This window comes from Pelophylax lessonae (genome assembly GCF_965119305.1).
Source record: "Pelophylax lessonae genome assembly, chromosome: 3".
Classification (NCBI taxonomy): domain Eukaryota; kingdom Metazoa; phylum Chordata; class Amphibia; order Anura; family Ranidae; genus Pelophylax; species Pelophylax lessonae.
Window position 1 is genome coordinate 161,458,657 of NC_138770.1, and position 12,982 is coordinate 161,471,638.

Sequence of the window (12,982 nt, forward strand, 5' to 3'; positions counted from 1 at the left end):
CATTGGGCATTTCTCGTTTGCCTTTGCAAGCTAATATAATGTGTCAACATTACTAAATTATATTCTTTTTGTGTTTTTAACCTATAAGTGAAAAATAAATACAATACTATGGCCTAATAGAGGGGCCATGGTGCCATAGCCCTGTGTAAGCTTTAACTTGAGCAGCTCATAGCTTACATAGGTTGGCTTTTCTTACTTCCTACAGCTAAATAGGGCAGTGGGGTAGCATACCTCTCAACCATCCTGGATTCTGCAGGACTGTCCAAGGATTTCAACTACTCCACTCCACTCCATTTCACTCCACTCAACTCCACTCCATTCCACTCCACTCCACTAATGTATCTCAAGGCACCAGGTTGCGCTACTGTACAGTACCTATACCCAGTGTGGCGCTGTACACTGACTCTCTCAATGCAATAGAGCAGCAAGAAGAAGCCTCCGGGGCTCGGGGCGGAAGGGTCATGTGACCAGCGAGCAGGAAATCTTTGGATCCGCTACTCTGCGCCCTTTTATATCACTTCTGGTAAGAGACCATTCTGGGTGGTTCACGAGGAGAGTGACTTATCCACGTTTGATGTGAAATATATTGTTTAATTCGTGCACACCTTATTTTCCGTCTGGTAAGGAGGAATTTCACCTGGTGGCGGGTGTTTATGCACTGAAGTTGGAGATTTTTCTTTGTTGTCGAGCACTTATTTGTTTAACCACTTACCGCCCGCCCGCCGTCATATGACGGCGGGACGGTGCGGCTATTATCCTGGGCGGATGTCATATGACGTGACCCAGGAAATGCAGGGCAGGTGCGCGATCGCGGGCGCGCCGCCGTGCACTGTCGGTGTCGGCGTGTCCCCAGGACACAGCCGGTCACCGGCAGGGGGGAAACAGCCAATAGGCATGGCAGTTTCCCACGTGATCGGCTGTGTTCCAATGACACAGCCGATCACAATGGAGGCGCCCGGGAGATGACCGCGCATGCGCGATCGGGAGCGCGCAGCGTGGTCATGTCGGTGGCACTGTGTTCCTTAGGAACACAGCTGTCACCGGTGGTAGTAAACAGTCACTGACAGTGACTGTTTACTATGTGATCGGCTGTGAATCCATTCACAGCCGATCACAAAATGTAAACAAAGAGCAGTAACTCACTGTTACTAGCTCTTCTCTCCTCATACAGTTTCCAGTATGAGGGGAGAAGAGCTAGAAATAGTGAGTTACTGCTCTGTACACATGTAAAAAGTAAAAATCACACCAATAAAGGTCCCCACACAGTCCTCAGCCCCCCCCCCAATGTCACCTGTCACCCAACAGTCACCTCATCAGTGCCCAGAAATTGACACCCATAACGTTCACATGTGAGCGCAGCGATCGCGGGCAGAATCACCGCGATTCTGCCCGCGATCCGGAAATCATTGCAAATTGCGGAACGCCTTTGCGTTTCCCGTTTTTTGCAATAGCACCCCAAACGCTGTGCGATGTTGCCGCCATTTCCGCCTGCCGAATCGCGGTAACATCGCGCAAACATCGCATGACGCCCAAAAAAGGTACAAGAGTTTCTTTGGGGCATCATGCGTTGTTTGCGTGATGTTACCGCGATTCGGCAGGCGGAAATCGCAGCAACATCGCACAGCGTTTGGGGTGCTATTGCAAAAAACGGGCAACGCACAGGCATCCCGCAATGATTTCTGGATCACGGGCAGAATCGCAGTGATTCTGCCCGCGATCGCTACGCTCACATGTGAACGTAGCCTAAAGTTCACCGTTCACCACAGACTGCCATCAGTACCGCCGTGCACCATCGCCCGTCACCTGTCACCCATCAGTGACCATCGTCCGTCACCTGTCACCCCATCAATCACCGTCACCTGTCACCCCATCAGTCATCGTCACCTGTCACCCCATCAGTCATCGTCATCTGTCACCCTATCAATCATCGTCACTTGACACCCCATCAGTGATCGTCACTTGTCACCCCATCAATCATCGTCACATGTCACCCCGTCAGTGATTGTCATCTGTCACCCCATCAATCATCGTCACTTGTCACCTCATCAATCATCGTCACCTGTCACCTCATCAATCATCATCACCTGTCACCCCATCAGTCATCGTCACCTGTCACCCCATCAGTCATCGTCACCTGTCACCCCATCAGTCATTGTCACCTGTCACCCCATCAGTCATCGTCACTAGTGTTGAGCGAACACGGACTGTATTATTCGTGTTCGTACCGAATAATTGGATTTTTTGTACCCGAACACGGACACGGACACTTTACTGTATGTTCGGGTAAAAATCCGTGTTCGGTCGTTTTATTTCCGGGTTTTGCATGCTTTGGCGCTCTTTTCATGGCGGGCTTTCAACAGCCAATCAACAATCGTTTAACTGGTGTGCCTTAAGCCATCCCAGCCATGCCTGCAAATGTCTCAGTAGCTGTGATTGGCCGTCTGAAGCATGTGACCAAGTCTTTATAAGTTCGAGGCAGCCGCAGCGGCGTCATTATGCTGCTTAGATTCAGGGACAGAGCACACATCAACGTGCTGGCTGCTGATTAGGGAAAGATAGGCAGGAAAAAACCATTTGTGTCCGGATAGAATTGAGGGACAGGTCGGAGTGTTTAGGCAGGGCGAGTTGTAGGCATTTTAGGGATAGAGTCTGCTGAATTATAGGGTCAGTGTCTTCTACAAACTACAATCAATATTGCTGTGTGGGGGGTGGGGTCTGCACTCAATCCTGATCTACGATCTCTTCTCAATCCTGTTAGGGACAGAGTCTGCTGAATTTTAGGGAAACTGTGTTCTACAAACTACAATCGATATTGCTGTGTGGTGTGGGATTGGAGATAGGCAGGTGTCAGTGATCCACATCCATTTTTCTGTGTGTGAGCTGCAGTGAACACAATCTTTTTGGGCTGCAGTGAACACAATCTTTTTGGGCTGCAGTGAACACAATCTTTTTGGGCTGCAGTGAACACAATCTTTTTGGGCTGCAGTGAACACAATCTTTTTGGGGTGCAGTGAACAAAATCTTTTTGGGGTGCAGTGAACACAATCCTTTTTGGTGTGCAGTGAACACAATCTTTGTGGGGTGCAGTGAACAAAATCCTTTGTGGGGTGCAGTGAACACAATCTTTTTGGGGTGCAGTGAACAAAATCCTTTTTGGGGTGCAGTGAACAACATCCTTTTTGGGGTGCAGTGAACACAATCTTTTTGGGGTGCAGTGAACAAAATCCTTTGTGGGGTGCAGTGAACACAATCTTTTTGGGGTGCAGTGAACACAATCTTTTTGGGGTGGAGTGAACAACATCCTTTTTGGGGTGCAGTGAACAAAATCCTTTTTGGGGTGCAGTGAACAAAATCATTTTTGGGGTGCAGTGAACACAATCTTTTTGGGGTGCAGTGAACACAATCTTTGTGGGGTGCAGTGAACACAATCTTTTTGGGGTGGAGTGAACAACATCCTTTTTGGGGTGCAGTGAACAACATCCTTTTTGGGGTGCAGTGAACACAATCTTTTTGGGGTGCAGTGAACACAATCTTTGTGGGGTACAGTGAACAGAATCTTTGTGGGGTGCAGTGAACACAATCTTTGGGGGGTACAGTGAACACAATCTTTGTGAGGTGCAGTGAACACAATCTTTGTGGGGTGCAGTGAACACAATCATTGTGGGGTGCAGTGAACTCAATCTTTGTGGGGTACAGTGAACACAATCTCATACTTCTGAAGGTTTGAGGGTGCTGCCTGTTCCATACTCCCCCTACTCCTCATCTAGCCTTTTAGGGGTACAAACAATAGTAATTGGGGCCTAGTGTGGTTGTGTACGTGTGATATACATACACTTTTTTGGGATCATATTTTCTATTCCGCTATTTAATCAAAAACCTTTGGGGATCAGTTAAATTGGGGGATAGTCTGTGTTGGTACGTGTGAGAGAGATCCACCTTTCCAAGTTGTTGGGGTTCATCTCATACTTCTGAAGGTTTGAGGGTGCTGCCTGTTCCATACTCCCCCTACTCCTAGCCTTTTAGGGGTACAAACAATAGTAATTGGGGCCTAGTGTGGTTGTGTACGTGTGATATACATACACTTTTTTGGGATCATATTTTCTATTCCGCTATTTAATCAAAAACCTTTGGGGATCAGTTAAATTGGGGGATAGTCTGTGTTGGTACGTGTGAGAGAGATCCACCTTTCCAAGTTGTTGGGGTTCATCTCATACTTCTGAAGGTTTGAGGGTGCTGCCTGTTCCATACTCCCCCTACTCCTAGCCTTTTAGGGGTACAAACAATAGTAATTGGGGCCTAGTGTGGTTGTGTACGTGTGATATACATACACTTTTTTGGGATCATATTTTCTATTCCGCTATTTAATCAAAAACCTTTGGGGATCAGTTAAATTGGGGGATAGTCTGTGTTGGTACGTGTGAGAGAGATCCACCTTTCCAAGTTGTTGGGGTTCATCTCATACTTCTGAAGGTTTGAGGGTGCTGCCTGTTCCATACTCCCCCTACTCCTAGCCTTTTAGGGGTACAAACAATAGTAATTGGGGCCTAGTGTGGTTGTGTACGTGTGATATACATACACTTTTTTGGGATCATATTTTCTATTCCGCTATTTAATCAAAAACCTTTGGGGATCAGTTAAATTGGGGGATAGTCTGTGTTGGTACGTGTGAGAGAGATCCACCTTTCCAAGTTGTTGGGGTTCATCTCATACTTCTGAAGGTTTGAGGGTGCTGCCTGTTCCATACTCCCCCCTACTCCTAGCCTTTTAGGGGTACAAACAATAGTAATTGGGGCCTAGTGTGGTTGTGTACGTGTGATATACATACACTTTTTTGGGATCATATTTTCTATTCCGCTATTTAATCAAAAACCTTTGGGGATCAGTTAAATTGGGGGATAGTCTGTGTTGGTACGTGTGAGAGAGATCCACCTTTCCAAGTTGTTGGGGTTCATCTCATACTTCTGAAGGTTTGAGGGTGCTGCCTGTTCCATACTCCCCCTACTCCTAGCCTTTTAGGGGTACAAACAATAGTAATTGGGGCCTAGTGTGGTTGTGTACGTGTGATATACATACACTTTTTTGGGATCATATTTTCTATTCCGCTATTTAATCAAAAACCTTTGGGGATCAGTTAAATTGGGGGATAGTCTGTGTTGGTACGTGTGAGAGAGATCCACCTTTCCAAGTTGTTGGGGTTCATCTCATACTTCTGAAGGTTTGAGGGTGCTGCCTGTTCCATACTCCCCCTACTCCTAGCCTTTTAGGGGTACAAACAATAGTAATTGGGGCCTAGTGTGGTTGTGTACGTGTGATATACATACACTTTTTTGGGATCATATTTTCTATTCCGCTATTTAATCAAAAACCTTTGGGGATCAGTTAAATTGGGGGATAGTCTGTGTTGGTACGTGTGAGAGAGATCCACCTTTCCAAGTTGTTGGGGTTCATCTCATACTTCTGAAGGTTTGAGGGTGCTGCCTGTTCCATACTCCCCCTACTCCTAGCCTTTTAGGGGTACAAACAATAGTAATTGGGGCCTAGTGTGGTTGTGTACGTGTGATATACATACACTTTTTTGGGATCATATTTTCTATTCCGCTATTTAATCAAAAACCTTTGGGGATCAGTTAAATTGGGGGATAGTCTGTGTTGGTACGTGTGAGAGAGATCCACCTTTCCAAGTTGTTGGGGTTCATCTCATACTTCTGAAGGTTTGAGGGTGCTGCCTGTTCCATACTCCCCCCTACTCCTAGCCTTTTAGGGGTACAAACAATAGTAATTGGGGCCTAGTGTGGTTGTGTACGTGTGATATACATACACTTTTTTGGGATCATATTTTCTATTCCGCTATTTAATCAAAAACCTTTGGGGATCAGTTAAATTGGGGGATAGTCTGTGTTGGTACGTGTGAGAGAGATCCACCTTTCCAAGTTGTTGGGGTTCATCTCATACTTCTGAAGGTTTGAGGGTGCTGCCTGTTCCATACTCCCCCTACTCCTAGCCTTTTAGGGGTACAAACAATAGTAATTGGGGCCTAGTGTGGTTGTGTACGTGTGATATACATACACTTTTTTGGGATCATATTTTCTATTCCGCTATTTAATCAAAAACCTTTGGGGATCAGTTAAATTGGGGGATAGTCTGTGTTGGTACGTGTGAGAGAGATCCACCTTTCCAAGTTGTTGGGGTTCATCTCATACTTCTGAAGGTTTGAGGGTGCTGCCTGTTCCATACTCCCCCTACTCCTAGCCTTTTAGGGGTACAAACAATAGTAATTGGGGCCTAGTGTGGTTGTGTACGTGTGATATACATACACTTTTTTGGGATCATATTTTCTATTCCGCTATTTAATCAAAAACCTTTGGGGATCAGTTAAATTGGGGGATAGTCTGTGTTGGTACGTGTGAGAGAGATCCACCTTTCCAAGTTGTTGGGGTTCATCTCATACTTCTGAAGGTTTGAGGGTGCTGCCTGTTCCATACTCCCCCTACTCCTAGCCTTTTAGGGGTACAAACAATAGTAATTGGGGCCTAGTGTGGTTGTGTACGTGTGATATACATACACTTTTTTGGGATCATATTTTCTATTCCGCTATTTAATCAAAAACCTTTGGGGATCAGTTAAATTGGGGGATAGTCTGTGTTGGTACGTGTGAGAGAGATCCACCTTTCCAAGTTGTTGGGGTTCATCTCATACTTCTGAAGGTTTGAGGGTGCTGCCTGTTCCATACTCCCCCTACTCCTAGCCTTTTAGGGGTACAAACAATAGTAATTGGGGCCTAGTGTGGTTGTGTACGTGTGATATACATACACTTTTTTTGGATCATATTTTCTATTCCGCTATTTAATCAAAAACCTTTGGGGATCAGTTAAATTGGGGGATAGTCTGTGTTGGTACGTGTGAGAGAGATCCACCTTTCCAAGTTGTTGGGGTTCATCTCATACTTCTGAAGGTTTGAGGGTGCTGCCTGTTCCATACTCCCCCTACTCCTAGCCTTTTAGGGGTACAAACAATAGTAATTGGGGCCTAGTGTGGTTGTGTACGTGTGATATACATACACTTTTTTGGGATCATATTTTCTATTCCGCTATTTAATCAAAAACCTTTGGGGATCAGTTAAATTGGGGGATAGTCTGTTTGGTACGTGTGAGAGAGATCCACCTTTCCAAGTTGTTGGGGTTCATCTCATACTTCTGAAGGTTTGAGGGTGCTGCCTGTTCCATACCCCCCCTACTCCTCATCTAGCCTTTTAGGGGTACAAACAATAGTAATTGGGGCCTAGTGTGGTTGTGTACGTGTGATATACATACACTTTTTTGGGATCATATTTTCTATTCCGCTATTTAATCAAAAACCTTTGGGGATCAGTTAAATTGGGGGATAGTCTGTGTCGGTACGTGTGAGAGAGATCCACCTTTCCAAGTTGTTGGGGTTCATCTCATACTTCTGAAGGTTTGAGGGTGCTGCCTGTTCCATACTCCCCCTACTCCTCATCTAGCCTTTTAGGGGTACAAACAATAGTAATTGGGGCCTAGTGTGGTTGTGTACGTGCGAGATACATACACTTTTTTTGATCATATTTCCTATTCCGCTATTCAATAAAAACCTTTGAGGATCAATTGAATTGCGGGATAGTCTGTGTCGGTACGTGTGAGAGAGATCCACCTTTCCAAGTTGTTGGGGTTCATCTCATACTTCTGAAGGTTTGAGGGTGCTGCCTGTTCCATACTCCCCCTACTCCTCATCTAGCCTTTTAGGGGTACAAACAATAGTAATTGGGGCCCAGTGTGGTTGTGTACGTGTGATATACATACACTTTTTTTGGATCATATTTTCTATTCCGCTATTTAATTTAACTGGGCCTCCATGCGAGACCTGTGTGCCTTGTTGCGCTGTTTTGAGTACTCCACCAACATGGCCAGTGGCAATGACGCCGTTCTCAGCTTAACTATCCCACTTCTATGCCTCCTTGAAAAAACAATTCGGGCGATGATGGAAGAGGATGTGGCACAGGATGAGGAGGAGGAGGAGGATGAAGAGGTAACATTTCCAAGGCTTTCAGGGCAGTCATTCGCAAGGGGCTCCGAGGGTGGGTTCCTGCACACGCAAACGCCAGGGACGCAATTGTCCAGCAGGGGCACAGTTCTGGAGGATGAGGAGGATGAGGAGGAGGAGGAGCTGGAGGAGGAGATGGAACCATGTTCACAGCAGGGTGGCACCCAGGCCAGCTCATGGCCATCACTGGTGCGTGGCTGGGGGGATACAGAGGACACGGACGATACACCTCCCACAGAGGACAGCCTTTCGTTGCCTCTGGGCAGCCTGGCACACATGAGCGATTACATGCTGCAGTGTCTCCACAACGACCGCCGAGTTGCCCACATTCTAACTTGTGCTGATTACTGGGTGGCCACGCTGCTGGATCCCCGTTACAAGGACAACGTACCGTCCTTAATTCACTCACTGGAGCGCGATCGCAAGATGCGCGAGTACAAGCGCACGCTGGTAGACGCCATGCTGCTGGCATTCCCATCTGACAGCGGGGCCACAGTGGAAGCACAAGGCAGAGGAGGAGGAGGTCGCCAACGCAACCAGGGCACCGCCAGCACCTCAGAAGGCAGGGTTAGCATGGCCGAAATGTGGAAAAGCTTTGTCAGCACGCCACAACAAACAGCAGCACCAGCAGCTCAGATGGAACGTCTTAGCAGGAGGCAGCATTTTACCAACATGGTGGAGCAGTATGTGTGCACACGCCTACATGTAGTGAATGACGGGTCTGCCCCCTTCAACTTCTGGGTCTCCAAATTGGGCACATGGCTTGAGCTTGCCCTTTACGCCTTGGAGGTGCTGGCGTGCCCTGCAGCCAGTGTATTATCTGAACGGGTATTTAGCACGGCTGGGGGCGTTATAACAGACAAGCGCAGCCGCCTGTCCAGAGACAATGTGGACAAGCTCACGTTCATTAAAATGAACCAGGCATGGATCCCACGGGACTTTTCCGTACCTTATGCAGAATAGCAATGGATACCGACCTTACCCACCCATTGTTCCATTTTTGCTCTTTCTCACTCTTTTGGGGTGTACCCTCATTTAAAATTTTTGAAAAGAAGCAGTGTTGGCTACCTCGTCCTCCTCCTCAGGGCCAGATTAATGTAGGGGCTATTGGAGCTGCAGCTCCAGGCCCCTACCTTTTATATAGGCCCCGGGTTGGCCATATTCACTGTTACCGCTCTTCTGTCACTTGTAAACACAGAAGTCTGGCTTCTATGCTCGCTTCCCCAGGCAGCACCCTCAGAACCTCCCCACACAGCGTGAAGGCCGGACAAGGAGGGACAGTTGGCGATGCATGGATGTGTTTATGGGCTTCAGAGACAGCATCCCATGTTGAATTAGGCATGCATGGCTGCACCCTTCCTCCTCTGGGTGCATGGCAAGGCACGGCCCTTAAGGCCCTTCAAAATCCTCAGCACCAAGCCCATGATGCTGTTAATCCGGCCCTGGTCCTCCTCCACCGCCGCTTCCACCTACACCGCCCATAGGTGTGCGCAGCCTATTGCATTAAGGTGTGCACCCCAAAGTTGAAATACACATGCATGTGTTTGCCAGCAGGGAGAGTAATGTATCGGGGCCATGTACCTGTAGGCAAGGAGAAATAGAGCAGAGCAGGTCCCAGGGAGATCTTTCCCATCTCCTCACTGGCAATGCTATGTGCCCTAGGTGATTAGGGTGTGCCCAGGCACACCCAGCACACCCTGTGCGCACGCCTATGTCACCGCCACATCCACCACCACCTCAACCTCCCTCCTACTCCATATGGGCCTCGTCCTTCAGAGATGAAGAAGAACATTGTTTTATTTTTCTGTTTTTTTTTTGTTGTTTTAAGTTATTTCCCTATCCACATTTGTTTGCAGAGCACTTGCCATGCTCTTAATTACGTTTTGCTGCCATTTGCAGCACTCTAGCCCTTTCCTTTGGTGTTTTAGAGCCATTTTAGTGCCTTAAAGTTCGGGTCCCCATTGACTTCAATGGGGTTCGGTGTCCGGGAAAAGTTCGGTAAAAGTCCGGGACACGGACCCGGACTTTTTTTTAAAGTTCGGCCGAACCCGTCGAACACGGACATCTAGGTGTTCGCTCAACCCTAATCGTCACCTGTTTGCCATATACATGCAATCACTTACTGACCGCCTAACGACTATATGCGTCGGCCATTAAAAGCTAAATACTGGGGTTATGGCAGCAGATAGCCCCCATAACCCCAGTATTTTTTGAAACGGCGGGCGGTCGGCTTTCAAATAAGGGTGGTCCCAGTGACGGATTTGCCGCGGAATTACCCTTACGGTGCAGGGGAAGAGGTGACCCCCCCCTCCTGCCGCGTCCCAGATGTTTTCCCAGCTTACCGGACCCGCCGGCAGCGGGGAAAACTATCCGGTCCCGGATCCTCAGAGACAGGAAGTCGAGTGAGGGCAAGATGGCCCTCACTCAACTCTATGGTCTTGGAGGACCGGAGCTACGTCAAAAGACGTTACCTAGCAACCGGTTTAAAGGGCCGCTTTTTTTTTTTGTCCTCTTTCAACATTTTTTTTTTTTTCTTTTTTAGTGTATTTGTGAGGTGTGAGGTCTTTTAGACCCCAGATCTCACAATAAAGAGGACCTGTCATGCCTATTTCTATTACAAGGGATGTTTACATTCCTTGTAATAGGAATAAAAATGATCAAAACATTTTTTTTTAAACTGTGTAAAAATAAAAAAATAATAAATAAAATAAATAGGAAAAAAAATAAAAAAAAATTAAAGCGCCCTGTCCCCGTTAGCTCGCGCGCAGAAGCAAACGCATACGCAAGTCCCGCCCACATATGTAAACGGTGTTTAAACCATACATGTGAGGTATCGCCGCGATCGTTAGAGCGAGAGCAATAATTTGAGCCCTAGACCTCCTCTGTAACTCTAAGCTAGTAACCTGCAGAAATTTTTAAAATGTTGCCTATGGGGATTTTTAAGTACCAATGTTTGGCGCCATTCTGTGAGCATGCGCAATTTTGAAGCATGACATGTTGGGTATCTAATTACTCGGCGTAACATTATCTTTCACATTATGGAAAACAATTGTGCTAAATTTACTGTTTTCTTATTTTTTAGTTCAAAAAAGTGAATTTTTTTCAAAAAAATCGCATTTGGAAGACTGCTGCGCAAATATGGTGTGATAAAAAATATTGCAACGATCTCCATTTTATTCTCTAGGGTCTCTGCTAAAAAAAAAAATATATAATGTTTGGGGGTTCCAAGTAGTTTTCTAGCAAAAAAAATGATTTTAGCTTGTAAACACCAAGTGTCAAAAATAGGCCCAGTCTTAAAGTGGATAAATGGACAACTTTGTGTAAAGCGCTACTTGGATGTTAGGCCTATGTATGTGGCCAGGCTGTGAAAAAGTGTTACACATGTGGTATCGCCATACTCAGGAGGAATAGCAGAATGTATTTTGGGGTGCAATTTTTGCTATGTACATGCTATGTGTTAGAAATATTGCATAAATGGACAGCTTTGTGTAAAAAAAATGTGTTTTCATTTTCTTTCCACATTTTCCAAAAACTTGTGGAAAAAAATGACATATTCAAAAGACTCATTATGCCTCAAAAATTATACGTTGGGCTGTTTGCTTTCCAAAATGGGGTCATTTTATGGGGGTTTCCATTGTCCTGGTGTTCCAGGGCCTTCAAAAGTGCGATAGGTTGTCAGGAAATTATATGTGTAATTTGTGCTCCTAGAATGCCGGACGCTGCTACTTGGATGTTAGGCCTCTGTATGTGGCCAGGCTGTGAAAAAGTCTCACACATGTGGTATCACCATACTCAGGAGGAGTAGTAGAATGTGTTTTGGGGTGTAGTTGCAAGTATACATATGCTGTGTGAGAGAAATAACCTGTTAATACGGCAATTTGTAAAAAAAAAAAAAATAAATAAAATCTTTATTTTGCAAAGCATTGTGGGAAAAAATTACAACTTCAAAAAACTCACCATGCCCCTTATTAAATACCTTGGAATGTCTACTTTCCAAAAAGGGGTCATTTGGGGGGTATTTGTACTTTCCTAACTTTTTAGTGTCTCAAGAAATGAGATAGGCCTTCAGTACATCAGGTGTGATCAAGTGTGATCAATTTTCAATGATTCGCACCATAGCTTGTGGACTCTATAACTTTCACAAAGACCAAATAATATACACTTACTTGGGTTATTTTTACCAAAGATAAGTAGCAGTATAAATTTTGGCCAAAATTTGTGAAGAAAAATTACTAATTTGCAAAATTTTATGACAGAAACAAAGAAAAATGTGTTTTTTCACGATATTTTCAGTCTTTTTTTATTTATAGCACAAAAAATAAAAAAAACAGTATTGATCAAATACCATCAAAAGAAAGCTCTATTTGTGTGAAAAAAAGGACACAATTTTTGTATGGGTACAGTGTTGCATGACTGAGTAATTCTCAGTCAAAGTGTGAGAGCGCTGAAAGCTGAAAATCGCTCTGGGCAGGAAGGGGGTGAAAGTGCACTGTAGGCAAGTGGTTAATCAAGTATGGACACTTAAAGAGAAATTGGACTTTAATTTGCACATTCCCACCCAATATATTGTATTCATATGTTGTTAAACATTATTTTGGATATATCTTTGTTTTAGCGCACCTTCTTTTAAACACAATAGAGCAGCAAGGGTAAGCAGCAGCGAGATTGGGCAGTGACCACCACCAGTTCCCTTTCTTCCTAGTTCAGGAAGTGTAGTGTCACTTCGCCTGGATGCTGTGCATGGAATCTTTTCTATTATTTGTATGCACAGTAGAAGGTTGAGCCTGGAGGAAAGGAACAGTACTGTAATCTGGCATGATAATGTCTCATTTGCATTGAAACTGCATGTATGCCTGACATATAAAGTATTACAGTACACATTCCATACTCTGCACTAGAGCTGCATAATTTTGGATAAAATGAGCAT

General features: G+C 45.4%; 1 protein-coding gene across 1 annotated transcript in view; it reads right to left on the reverse strand.

The window, feature by feature from the left end:
* Positions 1–12,982, reverse strand: part of SNTG2 (syntrophin gamma 2) — a gene marked incomplete at its 5' end in the record, with an annotated part of 517,099 nt that overhangs the window by 448,154 nt on the left and 55,963 nt on the right. The window lies entirely within an intron of this gene.